Source organism: Coregonus clupeaformis, chromosome 18 (assembly GCF_020615455.1).
Source record: "Coregonus clupeaformis isolate EN_2021a chromosome 18, ASM2061545v1, whole genome shotgun sequence".
Classification (NCBI taxonomy): Eukaryota; Metazoa; Chordata; class Actinopteri; order Salmoniformes; family Salmonidae; genus Coregonus; species Coregonus clupeaformis.
Genome location: NC_059209.1, coordinates 38,216,722 through 38,238,611, shown reverse-complemented (window position 1 = coordinate 38,238,611; position 21,890 = coordinate 38,216,722). Strand labels below are relative to the sequence as shown.

The 21,890-nt window shown below is 47.7% G+C and overlaps 1 long non-coding RNA gene across 1 annotated transcript in view; it reads right to left on the bottom strand.

The window, feature by feature from the left end:
• The window catches only part of LOC123493074, a 63,871-nt gene extending 42,273 nt beyond the window's left edge, over positions 1 to 21,598 (bottom strand). Inside the window, exon 1 of the long non-coding RNA XR_006661967.1 lies at positions 21,548 to 21,598. This is a non-coding gene — a long non-coding RNA (uncharacterized LOC123493074). The remainder of the gene's footprint in view (positions 1 to 21,547) is intronic.
• Positions 21,599 to 21,890: the final 292 nt, after the last annotated feature.

Sequence of the window (21,890 nt, the reverse complement as noted above, 5' to 3'; positions counted from 1 at the left end):
AATAGTAAATATCCTCAACAGGTTTTATAAAATGCACGGTGGTTGCATTTCATCTGCTACTACAGAACACTTACTTAGCAATATAAAAATCATAAAACAAACAAGGAAAGTGCCATGTGTCAGACAGCATGAAAGCCATTTTACACACACCCTTTCACACAAACACCAAACAGTAACACTCAATTATCATGATAATCATTTAAAAGACATTAATCAAAACAAAAATGAGGGAACAAACATGATACCCAAAACTAATTGCTGTTGTTCTTAGCCCAGATAAGACACAGGTGTATGACAGATGGATTTAACAACGGCTTACGTCTTTTGGTTAGTAAGTCAGTCATTCCAAGCGTGATGTGTGCCTTGAACATCCGAACACAACCCCAAAACATGGCAAATGCTGAACTATCAGTGGGAACAATCTCAGCTCACCTGTTCAAAATCCTGCAAGAAATTCCTCACCCGTCTTTCTCACATTCTAAAAATTCTGTGTGTGTGTGTGTGTGTGTGTGTGTATGTGTGTGTGTGTGTGTGTACAGCCTGTTACTGTCTATCACAGTATCTATTAATGTCAGGTTTAATGCTCTACTGATCTCTTCTCCTATTCCTCTGCTGTCTGTCTGGTGGCTTCATGTCCAACTAATCACTGGCCCTCTGCTGTCTGTCTGGTGGCTTCATGTCCAACTAATCACTGGCCCTCTGTTGTCTGTCTGGTGGCTTCATGTCCAACTAATCACTGGCCCTCTGTTGTCTGTCTGGTGGCTTCATGTCCAACTAATCACTGGCCCTCTGCTGTCTGTCTGGTGGCTTCATGTCCAACTAATCACTGGCCCTCTGCTGTCTGTCTGGTGGCTTCATGTCCAACTAATCACTGGCCCTCTGCTGTCTGTCTGGTGGCTTCATGTCCAACTAATCACTGGCCCTCTGTTGTCTGTCTGGTGGCTTCATGTCCAACTAATCACTGGCCCTCTGTTGTCTGTCTGGTGGCTTCATGTCCAACTAATCACTGGCCCTCTGTTGTCTGTCTGGTGGCTTCATGTCCAACTAATCACTGGCCCTCTGCTGTCTGTCTGGTGGCTTCATGTCCAACTAATCACTGGCCCTCTGCTGTCTGTCTGGTGGCTTCATGTCCAACTAATCACTGGCCCTCTGCTGTCTGGTGGCTTCATGTCCAACTAATCACTGGCCCTCTGCTATCTGGTGGCTTCATGTCCAACTAATCACTGGCCCTCTGCTGTCTGGTGGCTTCATGTCCAACTAATCACTGGCCCTCTGTTGTCTGTCTGGTGGCTTCATGTCCAACTAATCACTGGCCCTCTGTTGTCTGTCTGGTGGCTTCATGTCCAACTAATCACTGGCCCTCTGTTGTCTGTCTGGTGGCTTCATGTCCAACTAATCACTGGCCCTCTGTTGTCTGTCTGGTGGCTTCATGTCCAACTAATCACTGGCCCTCTGCTGTCTGTCTGGTGGCTTCATGTCCAACTAATCACTGGCCCTCTGCTGTCTGTCTGGTGGCTTCATGTCCAACTAATCACTGGCCCTCTGCTGTCTGTCTGGTGGCTTCATGTCCAACTAATCACTGGCCCTCTGTTGTCTGTCTGGTGGCTTCATGTCCAACTAATCACTGGCCCTCTGTTGTCTGTCTGGTGGCTTCATGTCCAACTAATCACTGGCCCTCTGCTGTCTGTCTGGTGGCTTCATGTCCAACTAATCACTGGCCCTCTGTTGTCTGTCTGGTGGCTTCATGTCCAACTAATCATTGTTCTCATTCATTCACGCTGTCATTTACACATTCTCTCCTGGTACAAAGTAGTGCAGCGCTTGTAATTTAATTCAGAGAGAAAAACAACTTTGACTTTCTGTAAAGTAGCTGGCTACAGCTCTACTGTACATGTCTGTCTGTCCTCTGGTCTTCCGTCCTACTGTCTGTCTGTCTGTCTGTCTGTCTGTCTGTCTGTCTGTCTCTGTCTCTGTCTGTCTTTCTGTCCTCTGGTCTTCCATCCTACTGTCTGTCTGTCCGTCCTCTAGTCTTCCTACTGTCTTCCTACTGTCTGTCTGTCCGTCCTCTGGTCTTCCTACTGTCTGTCTGTCCGTCCTCTAGTCTTCCTACTGTCTGTCTGTCCGTCCTCTAGTCTTCGTTCTGTCTGTCTGTCTGTCTTCTGTCTCTGTCTGTCTGTCTGTCTGTCTGTCTGTCTCTGTCTGTCTTTCTGTCCTCTGGTCTTCCATCCTACTGTCTGTCTGTCCGTCCTCTAGTCTTCCTACTGTCTTCCTACTGTCTGTCTGTCCGTCCTCTAGTCTTCGTTCTGTCTGTCTGTCTGTCCGTCCGTCCGTCCGTCCGTCCGTCCGTCCCGTCCGCCGTCCGTCCGTCCGTCCGTCCTCTGGTCTTCCTTCTGTCTGTCTGTCTGTCTGTCTGTCTGTCTGTCTGTCTGCCTGCCTGCCTGCCTGTCTGTCTGTCTGTCTGTCTGTCTGTCTATCCTCTGGTCTTCCTAAGGTCTGTCTGCTTTTATTATGCAGGGCTTGGCTTTAAGTGTATGAGGGTACAGATAAAAGGTCTGGTTAGCTATCCTCCCTCCCTCCCTCCCTCCCTCCAACCTCCATGCTTAGTTACAATCACATCTTATTTCCCGGGACGGAAATGAGCGAAGGCTCCCCTCAAAGACACATGGAGAATTCTCCTGTACTGACGTTTCCTGATTTCTTTTAAATATCGTCTTTCAGCTCGGCATGAGGAAACGATGGCTGATGGATGGAGAGAGACGGTGATAAACGACGGGTCTGATCCACCCTGAGGAGAGGAGAGACGTCAGGCTCCGCTAGGGGCCCGAGGGGGCGTAGTGGTGGGAGTAAGCACCGCAGGGCTGTGGGAGTGGCTGAGCTTATGGAGTGAAGGTTGTAGGGTGGGGTCGTGGGCGTAGAGGAGAGTAGCCAGCAGAGAGTTCTGTCAAGTACACCGCATCGCCTTAAACGTGTTGTATGCAAATCCATGTAACTAATCAAATGTGAGACAGCAACAACAACAAACTTCTGTTCTTCTGTTTTCCATTGGCCCCCAAGTCCCTGCTTCTATTATTAGCTGATTTCCATTGGCCCCCCAAGTCCCTGCTTCTATTATTAGCTGATTTCCATTGGCCCCCAAGTCCCTGCTTCTATTATTAGCTGATTTCCATTGGCCCCCCAAGTCCCTGCTTCTATTATTAGCTGATTTCCATTGGCCCCCCAAGTCCCTGCTTCTCCTATTAGCTGATTTCCATTGGCCCCCCAGTCCCTGCTTCTCCTATTAGCTGATTTCCATTGGCCCCCCAAGTCCCTGCTTCTCCTATTAGCTGATGTCCATTGGCCCCAAGTCCCTGCTTCTCCTATTAGCTGATTTCCATTGGCCCCCAAGTCCCTGCTTCTCCTATTAGCTGATTTCCATTGGCCCCCAAGTCCCTGCTTCTCCTATTAGCTGATTTCCATTGGCCCCCAAGTCCCTGCTTCTCCTATTAGCTGATTTCCATTGGCCCCCAAGTCCCTGCTTCTCCTATTAGCTGATTTCCATTGGCCCCCCAAGTCCCTGCTTCTATTATTAGCTGCATAGAAAGAAACCCAGACCATCAGAACAGTCTTCAGAGCACTGAGGGGGATAGAGAAGAGGAACAAAGGGGTTCTGTCTGGATCAACTTAAAACATCATCACACTCCTCTAAGAGCAGAGAGTGGACCAGTCTGTGGCTCATTTAACTTTTCATTGACAAGACCCGTCTCAAGTTGCTCTGAGATTTATTTATCAGTTCTATGATGTTGACACGACTTGCTCATAACGTCAGAAATAAAGGTTGAAATAACGTTTGCCAACAAATGAAAACGTATCTCTCTCGTCTTTCCCCGGATGTCAATCCGTGCAGCAGACAAGCAGACAGACAGGCATGAATTCAGGAGAAACCAATACGACAGCTCTTCAAAGCGTGATGGAGTCTTGAGTGAGAGGCCAGCCCAGCAAGCCTGCGCTGAAACAGACATGTAGAGGGTTTCCATTAAGCTCCTCATCTCTTTACTGACAATTGTGACAACCACAGACCGCCAAAACCACAGACCGCCAAAACCACAGACCGCCAAAACCACAGACCGCCAAAACCACAGACCGCCAAAACCACAGACCGCCAAAACCACAGACCGCCAAAACACAGACCGCCAAAATACTTTCTTCAACTTTTCTTTGTAGAACAATGAATAAGGATGGACGGACAGAGTACCCCATCCATGAGCTAACAGGCTGGGCCAACAGTCAATAGACGGACAGAGTACCCCATCCATGAGCTAACAGGCTGGGCCAACAGTCAATAGACGGACAGAGTACCCCATCCATGAGCTAACAGGCTGGGCCAACAGTCAATAGACGGACAGAGTACCCCATCCATGAGCTAACAGGCTGGGCCAACAGTCAATAGACGGACAGAGTACCCCATCCATGAGCTAACAGGCTGGGCCAACAGTCAATAGACGGACAGAGTACCCCATCCATGAGCTAACAGTTTGGGCCAACAGTCAATAGACGGACAGAGTACCCCATCCATGAGCTAACAGGCTGGGCCAACATGGTGTTAGACTAGAGGAATGTAGTGAAAGAGTCCTCCTGTATCCACACATTCCTTAAATGGGATCTTATGGGCACGATGTTAGATCAGGGATCTGCTGCTCTCTAGACACCTCAGGAGAACATGTGGGCCTTTGTGAGGAAACTGACTGAAATCACATTAGGTGCCAAAGGTGGGTTTAATAGAAGTAAAGCTGGATGGCTGCTGGGTTGTCTGAAGTAAAGCTGGAGGGGTGATGGGTTCTCCCCCTGGTTTCTGGTCTCTCCCCAGGGTTCTCCCCCTGGTTTCTGCTCTCTCCCCAGGGCTCTCCCCCTGGTTTCTGGTCTCTCCCCAGGGCTCTCCCCCTGGTTTCTGGTCTCTCCCCAGGGCTCTCCCCCTGGTTTCTGCTCTCTCCCCAGGGCTCTCCCCTGGTTTCTGGTCTCTCCTAGGCCTCTCCCCCTGGTTTCTGCTCTCTCCCAGGCTCTCCCCCTGTCGGCCTTGCTCATAGGCCCCCCCCTGGTTTCTCTCCCAGGCCCCCCTGGTTTCTGGTCTCCCCAGGGCTCTCCCCTGGTCTTGCCAGTGTTCATTCCTCCATCTGGCCAGCCCGCTGCTGCCTCTCCTTCTCCAGGTCTCCGTCATGCTAAAGATATGTCACAGCTCGTATATCACCCAGCAACCCAGGCCTGGCCACCTCTCCCCTGCAGCAGTGTCTTCTGTAGCCAGACTCCAGCTGCACCATCTGTAGGGTTCAGAGAGCTCCATGGAACATCACTCCGGTTATAAATACACCTTTTACAGTTAATAGACTGGCAATACTTCCAGGGCCTAGGGGGACTTGAGTGAATTAATCGAAAAACAACAAAGCTTTCATGAAACTACAACCAGTGCAAATAGTGTACTGTAGTGTAGTGTAGGGTAGTGTAGTGTAGTGTAGTGTAGGGTAGTGTAGTGTAGTGTAGTGTAGTGTAGTGTAGTGTAGTGTAGTGTACTGTAGTGTAGTGTAGGGTAGTGTAGAGTAGTGTAGTGTAGTGTAGTGTAGGGTAGTGTAGTGTAGTGTAGTGTAGTGTAGTGTAGGGTAGTGTAGTGTAGTGTAGTGTAGGGTAGTGTAGTGTAGTGTAGTGTAGTGTAGTGTAGTGTAGTGTAGTGTACTGTAGTGTAGTGTAGGGTAGTGTAGTGTAGTGTAGTGTAGTGTAGTGTAGGGTAGTGTAGTGTAGGGTAGTGTAGTGTAGTGTAGTGTAGGGTAGTGTAGAGTAGTGTAGTGTAGGGTAGTGTAGTGTAGGGTAGTGTAGAGTAGTGTAGTGTAGTGTAGTGTAGTGTAGGGTAGTGTAGTGTAGTGTAGTGTAGTGTAGTGTAGGGTATTGTAGAGTAGTGTAGTGTAGGGTAGTGTAGTGTAGGGTATTGTAGAGTAGTGTAGTGTAGTGTAGTGTAGGGTAGTGTAGAGTAGTGTAGTGTAGGGTAGTGTAGTGTAGGGTATTGTAGAGTAGTGTAGGGTAGTGTAGTGTAGTGTAGTGTAGGGTAGGGTAGTGTAGTGTAGTGTAGTGTAGGGTATTGTAGAGTAGTGTAGGGTAGGGTAGTGTAGTGTAGTGTAGTGTAGGGTATTGTAGAGTAGTGTAGGGTAGGGTAGTGTAGTGTAGTGTAGTGTAGGGTATTGTAGAGTAGTGTAGGGTAGTGTAGTGTAGTGTAGTGTAGTGTAGTGTAGGGTATTGTAGAGTAGTGTAGTGTAGGGTAGTGTAGTGTAGGGTATTGTAGAGTAGTGTAGTGTAGTGTAGTGTAGGGTAGTGTAGAGTAGTGTAGTGTAGGGTAGTGTAGTGTAGGGTATTGTAGAGTAGTGTAGGTAGTGTAGTGTAGTGTAGTGTAGTGTAGGGTATTGTAGAGTAGTGTAGTGTAGTGTAGTGTAGTGTAGTGTAGGGTAGGGTAGTGTAGTGTAGTGTAGTGTAGGGTATTGTAGAGTAGTGTAGGGTAGGGTAGTGTAGTGTAGTGTAGTGTAGGGTATTGTAGAGTAGTGTAGGGTAGTGTAGTGTAGTGTAGTGAGGGTAGTGTAGTGTAGTGTAGGGTAGGGTAGTGTAGTGTAGTGTAGTGTAGGGTAGTGTAGTGTAGTGTAGTGTAGGGTAGTGTAGTGTAGTGTAGTGTAGGGTAGGGTAGTGTAGTGTAGTGTAGTGTAGTGTAGGGTAGGGTAGGGTAGTGTAGTATAGTGTAGTGTAGTGTAGTGTAGGAGTAGGGTAGGGTAGTGTAGTGTAGTGTAGGGTAGTGTAGTGTAGGGTAGTGTAGTGTAGGGTAGTGTAGTGTAGTGTAGTGTAGTGTAGGGTAGTGTAGTGTAGGGTAGTGTAGAGTAGTGTAGTGTAGGGTAGTGTAGTGTAGTGTAGTGTAGTGTAGTGTAGGATAGTGTAGTGTAGTGTAGTGTAGTGTAGGGTAGTGTAGTATAGTGTAGGGTAGTGTAGGGTAGGGTAGTGTAGTGTAGTGTAGTGTAGTGTAGTGTAGTGTAGTGTAGTGTAGTGTAGTGTAGGGTAGTGTAGTGTAGGGTAGTGTAGTGTAGTGTAGTGTAGTGTAGGGTAGTGTAGTGTACTGTAGTGTAGTGTAGGATAGTGTAGTGTAGTGTAGTGTAGTGTAGGGTAGGGTAGGGTAGTGTAGTATAGTGTAGAGTAGTGTAGTATAGTGTAGGGAAGTGTAGTGTAGGGTAGGGTAGGGTAGGGTAGTGTAGTGTAGTGTAGGGTAGTGTAGTGTAGGGTAGGGTAGGGTAGGGTAGTGTAGTGTAGTGTAGAGTAGTGTAGGCTATAGTGTAGGGAGTGTAGTGTAGGGCAGTGTAGTGTCTGGGTAGGGTAGTGTAGGAGTAGTGTAAGGAGTGTAGTGTAGGAGTAGGGAGTGTGAGTGTAGTGTAGGGTAGGGTAGGGTAGTGTAGTGTAGTGTAGAGTAGTGTAGTATAGTGTAGGGAAGTGTAGTGTAGGGTAGGGTAGGGTAGGGTAGTGTAGTGTAGGGTAGTGTAGAGTAGTGTAATGTAGTGTAGGGTAGTGTAGTGTAGTGTAGGGTAGTGTAGTGTAGGGTAGGGTAGTGTAGGGTAGTGTAGTGTAGTGTAGAGTAGTGTAGTGTAGTGTAGGGTAGTGTAGGGTAGGGTGTAGGGTAGTGTAGTGTAGTGTAGTGTAGTGTAGTGTAGTGTAGTGTAGGGAGTGTAGGGTAGTGTAGTGTAGTGTAGTGTAGTGTAGTGTAGAGTAGTGTAGTGTAGGAGTAGTGCAGTGTAGGGTAGGTAGTGTAGTGTAGGGTAGTGTAGTGTAGTGTAGTGTAGAGTAGTGTAGTGTAGGGTAGTGTAGTGTAGGGTAGGGTAGTGTAGGGTAGTGTAGTGTAGTGTAGGGTAGTGTAGTGTAGTGTAGTGTAGTGTAGTGTAGTGTAGTGTAGTGTAGGGTAGTGTAGGGTAGTGTAGTGTAGTGTAGAGTAGTGTAGTGTAGGGTAGTGTAGGGTAGTGTAGGGTAGTGTAGGGTAGTGTAGTGTAGGATAGTGTAGTGTAGTGTAGTGTAGAGTAGTGTAGTGTAGTGTAGGGTAGTGTAGGGTAGGGTAGTGTAGGGTAGGGTAGGGTAGTGTAGTGTAGTGTAGAGTAGTGTAGTATAGTGTAGGGAAGTGTAGTGTAGGGTAGGGTAGGGTAGTGTAGTGTAGTGTAGGGTAGTGTAGGGTAGTGTAGGGTAGTGTAGTGTAGGGTAGTGTAGTGTAGTGTAGGGTAGTGTAGTGTAGTGTAGTGTAGAGTAGTGTAGTATAGTGTAGGGAAGTGTAGTGTAGTGTAGGGTAGTGTAGGGTAGTGTAGTGTAGTGTAGTGTAGAGTAGTGTAGTGTAGTGTAGGGTAGTGTAGTGTAGTGTAGGGTAGTGTAGTGTAGTGTAGTGTAGTGTAGTGTAGTGTAGTGTAGTGTAGTGTAGTGTAGGGTAGTGTAGGGTAGTGTAGGGTAGTGTAGTGTAGTGTAGTGTAGTGTAGTGTAGGGTAGTGTAGTGTAGGGTAGTGTAGGGTAGTGTAGGGTAGTGTAGGGTAGTGTAGTGTAGTGTAGTGGCAGGGTAGTGTAGGAGTGAGTGTAGTGTAGTGTATGGGTTAGTGTAGTGAAGTGTAGGGTAGTGTAGGGTAGTGCAGGGTAGTGTAGTGTAGTGTAGTGTAGTGTAGGGTAGTGTAGGGTAGTGTAGTGTAGTGTAGGGTAGTGTAGGGTAGTGTAGTGTAGTGTAGGGTAGTGTAGTGTAGGGTAGTGTAGGGTAGTGTAGTGTAGTGTAGGGAAGTGTAGGGTAGTGTAGTGTAGTGTAGGGTAGTGTAGAGTAGTGTAGTGTAGTGTAGGGTAGTGTAGTGTAGTGTAGGGTAGTGTAGGGTAGTGTAGTGTAGTGTAGGGTAGGGTAGTGTAGTGTAGGGTAGTGTAGTGTAGTGTAGTGTAGGGTAGTGTAGTGTAGGGTAGGGTAGTGTAGGGTAGTGTAGGGTAGTGTAGTGTAGTGTAGGGTAGTGTAGTGTAGGGTAGTGTAGAGTAGTATAGTGTAGGGTAGTGTAGTGTAGTGTAGGGTAGTGTAGGGTAGTGTAGAGTAGTGTAGTGTAGTGTAGGGTAGTGTAGTGTAGTATAGTGTAGTGTAGGGTAGTGTAGTGTAGTGTAGTGTAGTGTAGGGTAGTGTAGTGTAGTGTAGAGTAGTGTAGTGTAGGGTAGTGTAGGGTAGTGTAGTGTAGTGTAGTGTAGAGTAGTGTAGTGTAGGGTAGTGTAGGGTAGTGTAGTGTAGGGTAGTGTAGAGTAGTATAGTGTAGGGTAGTGTAGTGTAGTGTAGTGTAGTGTAGGGTAGTGTAGAGTAGAGTAGTGTAGTGTAGGGTAGTGTAGGGTAGTGTAGTGTAGTGTAGGGCAGGGTAGTGTAGGATAGTGTAGTGTAGGGTAGTGTAGGGTAGGGTAGTGTGGGGTAGTGTAGTGTAGGGTAGGGTAGTGTAGGGTAGTGTAGGGTAGTGTAGGGTAGTGTAGGGTAGTGTAGTGTAGTATAGTGTAGTGTAGGGTAGGGTAGTGTAGGGTAGGGTAGTGTAGTGTAGGATAGTGTAGTATAGTGTAGTGTAGGGTAGTGTAGGGTAGTGTAGTGTAGGGTAGTGTAGTGTAGGATAGTGTAGTGTAGGATAGTGTAGGGTAGTGTAGTGTAGGGTAGTGTAGTGTAGTGTAGTGTAGGTTAGTGTAGTGTACTGTAGTGCAGTGTAGTGGTAACCCTGTGTTTCCCCTAACCTCCCCGCTGGGCAGTTGACAGAGCTGAGGGGCAGAGGGCCTGAAACTGGAGGCTGTCACACACACACACACACACACACACACACACGTGCAGAGTCATCCACTCAGATACGTCCCCACAGACCACCTCTCTATTTTCATTAGACAACCAGACCCATAAAGCATGACACTGTTTTCTACAGAACCCTCTCATAAAATATACCTCTGGTCTCTGAGGGGAGAAGAGACCCTAACTGTAATCTGTTCCCACAAACCACAGTCATAGTAGTTTGGAAAGTGAGCAGCATTCAAAGTACCACTATAAAGTCATCAGTCTTCACACTAGGAGTTCTGGTTCAGCCTTAGTTTCAACAACCAAAAGGGAAGGAGGGGTGCTCAACAACAGTGACTAAAACCACGAGAAGGGCTGACCAAGAAAAACGTCCAAAAAAGGACTCATTTGAGGCAGAAAGGAATTGGAGCACTCAACAAAAGAGGCAGAGATTCGTTCCTTGTAGCTCCCTTAAATCCATTGTTCAGGATGAGTACAGGGTGACTGACGTTTGGACGCGACCTGACCACTTAGCCCCTGAGAAGAAGTCATGTGTCTCGTTGATCAATAGGCCATGTCAAAATAAAGTACAGCGCCTTCAGAAAGTATTCACACCTCTTGACTTTTTCCACATTTTTGTTGTTTTACAAAGTGGGATTACATTTTTTTTTTTTTTTTTTTTTTCTGTCAACGATCTACAGAACATACTCTAACAAAGTGAGAATTCTTTTTTCGAACATTTGTTTAAAATGTATTACAAATAAAACACCAATATTCAACACCCCAAACAAACAAAATAGAATTATTGTTAAATTGACTGTGTCCATAAAATGTATATAGTATGTATAAGCTGGAAGTAGAGGCCTAAGCATTGTTGAAATATGCAACACCCCAAGTCAATACTTGTTAGAATTACCTTTGGCAGCGATTACAGCGGTGAGTCTTTCTGGGTAAGTCTCCAAGAGCATTCCACACCTGGATTATACAATATTTGCACATTATTCTTAAAATAATTATTCAAGCTCAATCAAATTGGTTGTTGATCATTGCTAGACAGCCATTTTCAAGTCTTGCCATAGATTTACAAGCTGACTTAAGTCAACTGTAATTGAGCCACTCAGGAACATTCACTGTCGTCTCGGTGAGCAACTCCAGCGGATGTTTGGCCTTGTGTTTAAGGTTATTGTCCTGCTGAAAGGTTAATTCGTCTCCCAGTGTCTGTTGGAAAGCAGACTGAACCAGGTTTTCCTCAAGAATTTTGCTTGTGCTTAGCGCCTTGCCGATGACAAGCATACCCATAACATGATACAGCCACAACCATTCTTGAAAATATGAAGAGTGGTACTCAGTGATGTGTTGTGTTGGATTTGCCCCAAACATAACGCTTTGTGTTCATGACATAAAGGTCATTTCTTTGCCAATTTTTTGCAGTTTTACTTTCGTGCCTTGTTGCAAACAGGATGCATGTTTTGGAATATTTGTTATTCTGTACAGGCTTCCTTCTTTTCACTCTGTCATTTAGGTTAGTATTGTGGAGTAACTACAATGTTGTTGATCCATCTTTAGTTTTCTCCTATCACAGCCAGTAAACTCTAACGGTTTTAAAGTCACCATTGGCCTCGTGATTAAATCCCTCAGCGGTTTCCTTCCTCTCCAGCAACTGAGTTAGGAAGGACGCCTGTATATTTGTAGTGACTGGGTGTATTGATACACCATCCAAAGTGTTATTAATAACTTCACCATGCTCATATGGATATTCAATGTCTGCTATTTTTTACCCATCTACCAATAGGTGCTCTTCTTTGTGAGGCATTGGGAAACCTCCCTGGTCTTTGTGGTTGAATATGTGTTTGAAATTCATTGCTCGACTGAGGGACCTAACAGATAATTGTACGTGTGGGGTACAGAGATGAGGTAGTCATTCAAAAATCATGTTAAACACTATTACTGCACATAGAGTGAGTCCATGCAACGTATTATGTGACTTGTTAAGCACATTATTACTCCTGAACTTATTTATGCTAGCCATAGCAAAGGGATTGAATACTTATTGACTCAAGACATATCAGCTTTCCATTTTTAATTAATTTGTAAAGAATTTTGAAAAAAACATAATTCCGCTGACGTTATGGGGTATTGTGTGTAGGCGAGTTTTACTTTACATACGATGTCTCCTCCTCTTGGTGAAATGTGGATGTTTCTATGGCTACAAAGCGCAGGGAGGAAGGTGTACCATGGTCGCCAATAGTATTGTAGTATTCAAACTAGCTCTGTAAAGTAAGATGCATTCAAACTGCCAGTGTGAAGTAAGCAGAATTCAAACTTCCACTGTAAAGTAAGCAGTATTCAAACTACCTATGTAAAGTAAGCTGCATTCAAACTGCCACTGTAAATTACAGCAAGCAGTATTCAAACTACCACTGTAAAGTAAGCAGCATTCAAACCGCCACTGTAAAGTAAGCAGTATTCAAACTCCCAGTGTAAAGTAAGATGCATTCAAACTGCAGTAAGTTAGTAGTATTCAAACTAGCAGTGTAAAGTAAGACGTATTCAAACTGCCAGTGTAAAGTTAGCTGCAGTATTCAAACTGCCAGTGTAAAGTTAGCTGCAGTATTCACACTGCAGTGTAAAGTTAGCTGCAGTATTCAAACTGCAGTGTAAAGTTAGCTGCAGTATCCAACCTGCAGTGTAAAGTTAGCTGCAGTATCCAAACTGCAGTGTAAAGTTAGCTGCAGTATCCAAACTGCAGTTTAAAGTTAGCTGCAGTATCCAAACTGCAGTGTAAAGTTAGATGCAGTATCCAAACTGCAGTGTAAAGTTAGCTGCAGTATCCAAACTGCAGTGTAAAGTTAGCTGCAGTATCCAACCTGCAGTGTAAAGTTAGCTGCAGTATCCAAACTGCAGTGTAAAGTTAGCTGCAGTATCCAAACTGCAGTTTAAAGTTAGCTGCAGTATCCAAACTGCAGTGTAAAGTTAGATGCAGTATCCAAACTGCAGTGTAAAGTTAGCTGCAGTATCCAAACTGCAGTGTAACTAACAGTGGTGTTCCAGCTACAGTGGGGAAAAAAGTATTTAGTCAGCCACCAATTGTTGAAGTTCTCCCACTTAAAGAGATGAGAGGCCTGTAATTTTCATCATAGGTACACGTCAACTATGACAGACAAAATGAGAAAAACAAATCCAGAAAATCACATTGTAGGATTTTTAATGAATTTATTTGCAAATTATGGTGGAAAATAAGTATTTGGTCACCTACAAACAAGCAAGATTTCTGGCTCTCATAGACCTGTAACTTCTTCTTTAAGAGGCTCCTCTGTCCTCCACTCGTTACCTGTATTAATGGCACCTGTTTGAACTTGTTATCAGTATAAAACTACACCTGTCCACAACCTCAAACAGTCACACTCCAAACTCCACTATGGCCAAGACCAAAGAGCTGTCAAAGGACACCAGAAACAAAATTGTAGACCTGCACCAGGCTGGGAAGACTGAATCTGCAATAGGTAAGCAGCTTGGTTTAAAGAAATCAACTGTGGGAGCAATTATTAGGAAATGGAAGACATACAAGACCACTGATAATCTCCCTCAATCTGGGGCTCCACGCAAGATCTCACCCCATGGGGTCAAAATGATCACAAGAACGGTGAGCAAAAATCCCAGAACCACACGGGGGGACCTAGTGAATGACCTGCAGAGAACTGGGACCAAAGTAACAAAGCCTACCATCAGTAACACACTACGCCGCCAGGGACTCAAATCCTGCAGTGCCAGACGTGTCCCCCTGCTAAGCCAGTACATGCTCCAGGCCCGTCTGAAGTTTGCTAGAGTGCATTTTGATGATCCAGAAGAGGATTGGGAGAATGTCATATGGTCAGATGAAACCAAAATAGAACTTTTTGGTAAAAACTCAACTCGTCGTGTTTGGAGGACAAAGAATGCTGAGTTGCATCCAAAGAACACCATACCTACTGTGAAGCATGGGGGTGGAAACATCATGCTTTGGGGCTGTTTTTCTGCAAAGGGACCAGGACGACTGATCTGTGTAAAGGAAAGAATGAATGGGGCCATGTATCGTGAGATTTTGAGTGAAAACCTCCTTCCATCAGCAAAGGCATTGAAGATGAAACGTGGCTGGGTCTTTCAGCATGACAATGATCCCAAACACACCGCCCGGGCAACGGAGGAATGGCTTCGTAAGAAGCATTTCAAGGTCCTGGAGTGGCCTAGCCAGTCTCCAGATCTCAACCCCATAGAAAATCTTTGGAGGGAGTTGAAAGTCCGTGTTGCCCAGCGACAGCCCCAAAACATCACTGCTCTAGAGGAGATCTGCATGGAGGAATGGGCCAAAATACCAGCAACAGTGTGTGAAAACCTTGTGAAGACTTACAGAAAACATTTGACCTGTGTCATTGCCAACAAAGGGTATATAACAAAGTATTGAGAAACTTTTGTTATTGACCAAATACTTATTTTCCACCATAATTTGCAAATAAATTCATTAAAAATCCTACAATGTGATTTTCTGGATCTTTTTTTCTCAATTTGTCTGTCACTGTTGACGTGTACCTATGATGAAAATTACAGGCCTCTCTCATCTCTTTAAGTGGGAGAACTTGCACAATTGGTGGCTGACTAAATACTTTCCCCCCCCCCACTGTATCTACCATGACTCCACCAGTCTTTTACTCTAATTTTATCTCGCTCCACAAATTAAAGCATCTGGGGAGATTTTACAGCTTCTCTGAGCTCCTTTTATTTTGAGAAACACTTAGCAGTCTGTCAGTACCTCCAGATTAAAACTGGGAACCTTTTTTTCCTCCCTGGATAGGAAGACAGAGAATGAAAGGATCTGCCCACGTGCCTCTGGTGAAGGACACTGACTGAGTAGTCTGTGGTGTGTTATCAGCTAGGGCCCGATATGAAACACCTTTCCTCTATTGACACAGCCCACTTCAAAAGGAGACGGAGGGAGGGACCATGGAAGGGCTGTATCCCAAATGGCATCATATTCCCCATAGGGCTCTGGTCAAAGGTAGTGAGCTGGGGACCAAATGGCACCATATTCCCCATAGGGCTCTGGTCAAAGGTAGTGCACTGTATAGGGAATAGAGTGGCATTTGAGACGCAGCCAGGGCCTGTGGAGCTGGTGACAGTCAGGAACCAGCAGGACACCTGCGCTGTGAGGCTTCATGTTCTTCCAAGGAGCCAGAACAGAGGCTGCGTCCCCAAATAGGGCTCTGGTCAACAGCAGTACACTATGTAGTGAATAGGTGCCATTTGGGACGTAAGCCCAGTCCCAGGAACAGAACGGTGGCAGTCGTACAGAGAAACAACACAGTTGCCCTTACATGGCACTTTCACAACCCAGTGGCGAAGCAGTGGCTCTATGTAACAGTTATGTACTCAATATAGTCCCCGCATTTAACATTCAATGGCTTTAAAGACTGTAAAATAAAGAGCAATGACTTTAGTGGGCTTTTCATCAGGCTTTACTACTGTAAGAAAGGCTGTTGGCTTCCTTCTCTTCACTCTGTTACAGGGAGAGGAGAGGAGAGGAGAGGAGAGGAGAGGAGAGGAGAGGAGAGGAGAGGAGAGGAGAGGAGAGGGGAGGAGAGGAGAGGAGAGGAGAGGGAAGGAGAGGAGAGGGAGAGGAGAGGAGAGGAGAGGAGAGGAGAGGAGAGGAGAGGGTGACCAGGAGCAGCCCAGTGAGAGCCACGTTCCATCATAATGTTACAGTGTGGACAAGACCACAGTGGCCACAGGAAACCAAAACTATTCAGCAAGGTTAACTGTGGTGTGGACCGAAACCTCATCGCGCCCTGCTCTCTCATCTTCCTCTCTTCTCCTGCTCTCTCTCTTCTTTCCTTATCTCCCTCCTCTCTCTCCTCTCCCCCTCCTCTCCTCTCCCCTCCCCCCCTCTCCCGTCTCCTCAGTCTCAGTCGAGTACAACAGGCCTCACAGGACAGCTCTATGTAGTGGAACAGATTGGTATAAGTGTTACCTCATCTGGGTTGCATTGTAACATAAGGTAATGGTGGTTATGGTAACAATGTATTGGTGGTTATGGTAACATAAGGTATTGGTGGTTATGGTAACATAAGGTATTGGTGGTTATGGTAACATAATAATAAGCCATTTAGCAGACACTTTTATCCAAAGCGACTTACAGTCACGCGTGCATACATTTTTGGGTGGTCCCGGGGATCAAACCCACTACCTTGGCGTTACAAGTGCCGTGCTCTACCAGTTGAGCTACAGAGGACCACATAAGGTATTGGTGGTTATGGTAACATTTAGGTGGGTTAAGTCAACAGAACATATCGGTGGGTTAAGTCAACAGAACATATTGGTGGGTTAAGTCAACAGAACATATTGGTGGGTTAAGTCAACAGAACATATTGGTGGGTGAAGTCAACAGAACATATCGGTGGGTTAAGTCAACAGAACATATTGGTGGGTTAAGTCAACAGAACATATTGGTGGGTTAAGTCAACAGAACATATTGGTGGGTGAAGTCAACAGAACATATTGGTGGGTTAAGTCAACAGAGCATATCGGTGGGTTAAGTCAACAGAGCATATCGGTGGGTTAAGTCAACAAAACATATCGGTGGGTTAAGTCAACAGAGCATATTGGTGGGTGAAGTCAACAGAACATATTGGTGGGTTAAGTCAACAGAACATATCGGTGGGTTAAGTCAGAAGTATTAGTAGGTTTTTCCTCACTACTCAACCAACACATACATTAGAGGAGAGAGGCAGATAGAGAGACAGACAGGCAGAGCTAGAGGAGAGAGCCAGGTAGAGAGACAGACAGGCAGAGCTAGAGGAGAGAGGCAGGTAGAGAGACAGACAGGCAGAGCTAGAGGACAGAGCCAGGTAGAGAGACAGACAGGCAGAGCTAGAGGACAGAGCCAGGTAGAGAGACAGACAGGCAGAGCTAGAGGACAGAGCCAGGTAGAGAGACAGACAGGCAGAGCTAGAGGACAGAGCCAGGTAGAGAGACAGACAGGCAGAGCTAGAGGACAGAGCCAGGTAGAGAGACAGACAGGCAGAGCTAGAGACAGAGCCAGGTAGAGAGACAGACAGGCAGAGCTAGAGGAGAGAGCCAGGTAGAGAGACAGACAGGCAGAGCTAGAGACAGAGCCAGGTAGAGAGACAGACAGGCAGAGCTAGAGGAGAGAGCCAGGCAGAGAGACAGACAGGCAGAGCTAGAGGAGAGAGGCAGGTAGAGAGACAGACAGGCAGAGCTAGAGGACAGAGCCAGGTAGAGAGACAGACAGGCAGAGCTAGAGGACAGAGCCAGGTAGAGAGACAGACAGGCAGAGCTAGAGGACAGAGCCAGGTAGAGAGACAGACAGGCAGAGCTAGAGGACAGAGCCAGGTAGAGAGACAGACAGGCAGAGCGAGAGGACAGAGCCAGGTAGAGAGACAGACAGGCAGAGCTAGAGGACAGAGCCAGGTAGAGAGACAGACAGGCAGAGCTAGAGGACAGAGCCAGGTAGAGAGACAGACAGGCAGAGCTAGAGGACAGAGCCAGGTAGAGAGACAGACAGGCAGAGCTAGAGGACAGAGCCAGGTAGAGAGACAGACAGGCAGAGCTAGAGGACAGAGCCAGGTAGAGAGACAGACAGGCAGAGCTAGAGGAGAGAGCCAGGTAGAGAGACAGACAGGCAGAGCTAGAGGACAGAGCCAGGTAGAGAGACAGACAGGCAGAGCTAGAGGAGAGAGCCAGGTAGAGAGACAGACAGAAAGAGCTAGAGGAGAGAGGCAGGTAGAGAGACAGACAGGCAGAGCTAGAGGACAGAGCCAGGTAGAGAGACAGACAGGCAGAGCTAGAGGACAGAGCCAGGTAGAGAGACAGACAGGCAGAGCTAGAGGACAGAGCCAGGTAGAGAGACAGACAGGCAGAGCTAGAGGACAGAGCCAGGTAGAGAGACAGACAGGCAGAGCGAGAGGACAGAGCCAGGTAGAGAGACAGACAGGCAGAGCTAGAGGACAGAGCCAGGTAGAGAGACAGACAGGCAGAGCTAGAGGACAGAGCCAGGTAGAGAGACAGACAGGCAGAGCTAGAGGAGAGAGCCAGGTAGAGAGACAGACAGGCAGAGCTAGAGACAGAGCCAGGTAGAGAGACAGACCGGCAGAGCTAGAGGTCAGACCAGGAGAGAGACAGACAGGCAGAGCGAGAGGACAGAGCCAGGTAGAGAGACAGATAGGCAGAGCGAGAGACAGAGCCAGGTAGAGAGACAGACAGGCAGAGCTAGAGACAGAGCCAGTAGAGAGACAGACAGGCAGAGCTAGAGGACAGAGCCAGGTAGAGAGACAGACAGGCAGAGCTAGAGGACAGAGCCAGGTAGAGAGACAGACAGGCAGAGCTAGAGGACAGAGCCAGGTAGAGAGACAGACAGGCAGAGCTAGAGGAGAGAGCCAGGTAGAGAGACAGACAGGCAGAGCTAGAGGACAGAGCCAGGTAGAGAGACAGACAGGCAGAGCTAGACAGACCAGGTAGAGAGACAGACAGGCAGAGCTAGAGGACAGAGCCAGGTAGAGAGACAGACAGGCAGAGCGAGAGGCAGAGCCAGGTAGAGAGACAGACAGGCAGAGCTAGAGGACAGACCAGGTAGAGAGACAGACAGAGCAGAGCTAGAGGACAGAGCCAGGTAGAGAGACAGACAGGCAGAGCTAGAGGACAGAGCCAGGTAGAGAGACAGACAGGCAGAAATAGAGGACAGAGCCAGGTAGAGAGACAGACAGGCAGAGCGAGAGGACAGAGCCAGGTAGAGAGACAGACAGGCAGAGCGAGAGGACAGAGCCAGGTAGAGAGACAGACAGGCAGAGCTAGAGGACAGAGCCAGGTAGAGAGACAGACAGGCAGAGCTAGAGGACAGAGCCAGGTAGAGAGACAGACAGGCAGAGGGAGAGGAGAGAGCCAGGTAGAGACACAGACAGGCATAGCTAGAGACAGAGCCAGTAGAGAGACAGACAGGTAGAGCTAGAGGACAGAGACCAGGTAGAGAGACAGACAGGCAGAGGAGAGAGGAGAGAGCCAGGTAGAGAGACAGACAGGCAGAGGGAGAGGAGAGAGCCAGGTAGAGAGACAGACAGGCAGAGAGAGAGAGAGCCAGGTAGAGAGACAGACAGGCAGAGCTAGAGACAGAGCCAGGTAGAGAGACAGACAGGCAGAGCTAGAGGACAGAGCCAGGTAGAGAGACAGACAGGCAGAGGGAGAGGAGAGAGCCAGTAGAGAGACAGACAGGCAGAGGAGAGGAGAGAGCCAGGTAGAGAGACAGACAGGCAGAGCTAGAGGAGAGAGGCAGGTAGAGAGACAGACAGGCAGAGCTAGAGGACAGAGCCAGGTAGAGAGACAGACAGGCAGAGCTAGAGGACAGAGCCAGAGTAGAGAGACAGACAGGCAGAGCTAGAGGACAGAGCCAGGTAGAGAGACAGACAGGCAGAGGCTAGAGGACAGAGCCAGGTAGAGAGACAAGACAGGCAGAGCGAGAGGACAGAGCCAGGTAGAGAGACAGACAGGCAGAGCTAGAGGACAGAGCCAGGTAGAGAGACAGACAGGCAGAGCTAGAGGACAGAGCCAGGTAGAGAGACAGACAGGCAGAGCTAGAGGAGAGAGCCAGGTAGAGAGACAGACAGGCAGAGCTAGAGGACAGAGCCAGGTAGAGAGACAGACAGGCAGAGCTAGAGACAGAGCCAGGTAGAGAGACAGACAGGCAGAGGAGAGGACAGAGCCAGGTAGAGAGACAGACAGGCAGAGCGAGAGGACAGAGCCAGGTAGAGAGACAGACAGGCAGAGCTAGAGGACAGAGCCAGGTAGAGAGACAGACAGGCAGAGCTAGAGGACAGAGCCAGTAGAGAGACAGACAGGCAGAGCTAGAGGACAGAGCCAGGTAGAGAGACAGACAGGCAGAGCTAGAGACAGAGCCAGGTAGAGAGACAGACAGGCAGAGCTAGAGGACAGAGCCAGGTAGAGAGACAGACAGGCAGAGGGAGAGGAGAGAGCCAGTAGAGAGACAGACAGGCAGAGGGAGAGGAGGAGAGCCAGGTAGAGAGACAGACAGGCAGAGCTAGAGGACAGAGCCAGGTAGAGAGACAGACAGGCAGAGCTAGAGAGAGAGCCAGGTAGAGAGACAGACAGGCAGAGCTAGAGGAGAGAGGCAGGTAGAGAGACAGACAGGCAGAGCTAGAGGACAGAGCCAGGTAGAGAGACAGACAGGCAGAGCTAGAGGACAGAGCCAGGTAGAGAGACAGACAGGCAGAGCGAGAGGACAGAGCCAGGTAGAGAGACAGACAGGCAGAGCTAGAGGACAGAGCCAGGTAGAGAGACAGACAGGCAGAGCTAGAGGACAGAGCCAGGTAGAGAGACAGACAGGCAGAGCTAGAGGAGAGAGCCAGGTAGAGAGACAGACAGGCAGAGCTAGAGGACAGAGCCAGGTAGAGAGACAGACAGGCAGAGCTAGAGGACAGAGCCAGGTAGAGAGACAGACAGGCAGAGCGAGAGGACAGAGCCAGGTAGAGAGACAGACAGGCAGAGCGAGAGGACAGAGCCAGGTAGAGAGACAGACAGGCAGAGCTAGAGGACAGAGCCAGGTAGAGAGACAGACAGGCAGAGCGAGAGGAATATTTGACTTCACTCCACAGGAGAGCAGTTTAATAATTTGGCGGGCGCTCCGCTGCTCTGCGCTGGGCTGGTCTCAGGGTAAAAGGTAGCTTGGCTGAGGCCATGTTGACGGAATACTCAACAACATGATCCTAATGGCTTGGAAAATCCCCGTGCCTCCAGAGAACAGGCCAGATGCTACCGGCTGCATGAGAAAAGCTACTGAATTGAATTCAGCCCTTTTTTACAGCCTCCCATTTATTATGAGACCATTAAGGCATGCTGGAAGACATGGAGCGTAAAATAGTTGGAGTTAATTTACCCACGGCTGCAGGTCCTCTACCTCACACTGGGCAAGGCGGGGGTGGGGTGTCATGATACTAGTTCTGTTGACTTAGTGTTACGAAACCCGACACCAAAACGATATCAAAACGATACCACTCAATAGGAGTTGGTGCATGCATTGAGTTATCGAGGTTGTTTTGACTGATTTTCATCGGGGCTACAGATGACAATCTGTTTCCTTTCCATTTGGGACTTATTTTATTGCACTGATCAACAACAGAAGTAGCAATGTCTTCTTCTTTTATAAAAGTGAGTTGTCTCTGTAAGACCCAGTAATGAGGTCATTCACAAAAAGGCACATGAACACTAGTGGAAAATCTGTCGATGTGCCCTTGAGCAAGGCACTTACCCTAATTGCTCCTGTAAGTCGCTCCTGGATAAGAGCGATCCGCTAAATGACTCAAATGTAAAATAACGTATAGTGTATTAACCAGTACCAGCAGGTTGACTCCCTTTAATGGACTACTAGACACACACAGAGAAAGGTGCTGAGCCAACAAACAACTGTTGGACTTTATAGAACACTACAAGATGTTGCCAAGTCCATGTCTGGTTGCTGTGTTACAGTTACAACGGAACAAGCTGACCTAGGAGCAACACATCATGTATATTTGTAAGTGTCAGGTTTTTCTTGATAGTGTTTCACCGAATAACGTCATATAAAAATAAACTGAACACTGTAATGGGATTTTACAGACATTTTTGATGAGTAATGATCTTTACACTGTAACTAGAAACACCGCAGTAATGACTAACTGTAATTCAGTGTTTAGTTAGCTGGTGCTGAGCAGGTGAGCGTGTGTGTACCTGGTTCTGTGTAGACATGGCTGAGCAGGGCATCGTTGACCCCAGGGTAGGGAACCGTCTCCCAGGCTGTGTGTCCAGCTCTGGAGCATGGTCGGAAGGAGAGGATCTAGGGCCGAGTGGCCCGCACCGTGAAGTGGGGCAGCTCAAGGATACACTATGCGATCAGGACTGATGAACGCTTTGTCATGGGGAGAGGAGAGGAGAGGAGAGGAGAGGAGAGAGAGGAGGGGAGGGGAGGGGAGGGAGGGAGAGGAGAGGAGAGGAGAGGAGAGGAGAGGAGGGAGGGAGGGGAGGGGAGGGAGAGGAGAGGAGAGGAGAGGGAGGAGAGGAGAGGAGAGGAGAG